Raw genomic sequence first — 2504 nt, 5'->3', positions numbered from 1 at the left:
TTTTTTTTTTTTTTTTTTTTCCCCCTAGGGGGACAGTAAGGGACAGCTACAACTATTTTTCTTTCAACCCAATTCCACCCGTCTGCTCACTGGTGGGAGGGTGAACGAACGGGAGTGTGGTCCTCCCATGATGGAGTCTCAGGTGGACAGGAGAAGCTGACCTCTGCCAGCCTCCACTGACAAGCAGCCTCACCTTGGGAAGGGACAGGTCCAAACGCAGAGTTCTTCCTCTTCCTAAATAAAAGTATGAAAACAGCTCTCTTGGAAGTGATTTTTCATTTATCTGAGTTGACACGACTTTTTTCTACGTTAATGAATGACAGAAATAAATTCTTCTTTTTGTTAGTAAAAAATGAAAATAATCTGGGACCTGCTCAGACTCTTTAATTTATCATAATGCCAATGAAACTTGCCGTAAGTTTTTGTTCTTGAAAATACCCTGTACCAAAGCATTGTGTTTCTAATCGTGTTTCTAGGCCAGCGTTAAAACTGCTTTCCAGTAGCTTTGCTCTGCGGGATGGATTGGTTGTGGGGGTTCTGTAACCTCGGCCTTCCTTATACGCTCTGTTATCTGTGTCCCGGTTACTGCTGGGCTTTACTGACTGTGGGACAGTTTTCTCTGTAGAGAGGCTGTCACCCTTTACCTCTTTGAAATGAACTTTGTTCCCTTACATCTTTTGATGGCAAGTCAATGCTTCTGTCTTTCTTCTGCAAAAGAGAGGGACATCCAGCTGCCCCGGGGACTTCTGTGACGCTGTGAGCTCTGAGCAATTCTTCAGCACCACCTCCCCGCCCCCCCTTGCTGGGTGAAGTGAAGTGCTGGTGATTCTGCTGGCATCTTCCAGCTTCCAGGAGAGCTGTCTCCAGGAGGCATTTTATGGCAAGCACCTTATCGTAGATTATGGTTGAACATACACAAGCACTCCCAGTGACCAGTGTAATCCACTCTTTACTGGCATCATTTAACTTTATTTTCTATTTACACAGGGAGGCTTGGGTGGAGTGTTATGTACATGGTATCAGAAAAACAGTCTGCTCCACCTTGGGGCTGCATGTGTGCTGGAGCCAGTCACTGCCACCCTCAGGGCTTCAGGAGTTCTCCGCACCCCAGAGCATTCTCTTTGTGCGGGAGACATTCAACTTTCACAGATTACAATGGCCCAGTAATCCTCAATAGATGGCCAAGTACTCAAAGACGTTTCCTGGTTTTAAATGACAATTGATGAGCCTGATGTAACCTTCCTGAGTACAGCACCAAGCAGGTGCCCATCAAACACGGCTTGTCTCTTATTGAAACAGTGAATCTCTTCTGGTACTGCACTCTGTCTACATATTAATATTTGGTCATTCATGAACGATTTGCAAATTTGTAATGAGTAATGAAATACCCTGGGAACTGTTTGCTCATAAACAGTTTCCAGAGTATTTCATTACATATAACAAATTTGTAAGTATGTAGTTGCCAGTACTGGGATTCCTGAGTTCTCTGCTCTTGAGGAGAGTGCTGCTGCAGGACAGATGACCTGGTGTTTGCTTAATGACATCTGGGATGCTTTCAGTGGTTTTTTGTCCCGGCATCATTTGATAGAAAAAACCCATGGCAAGATTATAGGGATTCGCTACCTGTGTGATTCAGTGAAAATGAATCAGAAACACAATCTATAGGTATAGCTTTCAGTCTTTACTGAAGTATCTTACACCATTGATTCCCTCCACAACCAGCCATTTTCTTCCTTTGAGTAAAAGTTTCCCATCTGGAGTTACAGATACTAAACTCTTTTTTCCTTGGTATTGGGGATTTTTTTTTCAGTAGCTTTCTAAAAAGCTGGTACAATTAAATAGCAGTAATTGGAGAGTAAGTAAGTGCTATGAAAACACTAAGCTTCAGAACAAGACAGTGGAGTCCTGCCAGAGAAAGACACTGGGAGTTTTTACCTGGACCAAAGTGGAAGTATTGAGTACAACAGAAGATCAAAGCATGCCAAATCTATTTTCTTCCCTGAAAACAGCCACAACTGTAGCTGTGGTAGTAAGTAAGACCCTTGTGATGTGGTGCGTAAAGCAGGTAATATCAGAACTATCAGGGTGCTATACAAAATTAACAGAAAAAGCAGCAGAAAAAGCAGAAAAAGCCTTGAAATACAGCATGGATGAGTTGGCTTCCAGCCTTCAGTGCCAGCGTGGAGGATGAAGGACCAGCTTTGGTAGCAGCCTGAGGATGGCTGCACTGAGCAAGGGTCCACCGAGATGGCTGCAGCTGGCGTTAGGAAGCGTTGGGGGTTCAATGCAATTACCTACAGCTTTTTGGGGATGCTGTATTAAACATACGTACTGTCTGTGGACAGGGAGAGTTTGGGCCTTGTGATGCTTAGTGCTTCACAGGTGCTGCAGCAGGCATCACTCCAAAACTCAGCTCCTGGAGGGGGGCGAAGTCATCGCCAGAGCAGACTGCCATGGCAGTGGGAGCCACCGGGTGCCCAGCATGGGCAGGTTTCTCACAGCAA

The sequence above is a fragment of the Merops nubicus genome, unplaced genomic scaffold (assembly GCF_000691845.1).
Source record: "Merops nubicus isolate BGI_N331 unplaced genomic scaffold, ASM69184v1 scaffold16586, whole genome shotgun sequence".
NCBI classification, from domain to species: domain Eukaryota; kingdom Metazoa; phylum Chordata; class Aves; order Coraciiformes; family Meropidae; genus Merops; species Merops nubicus.
The sequence above is the reverse complement of the archived record's forward strand: the minus strand, read 5'-3'. Positions refer to the sequence as shown.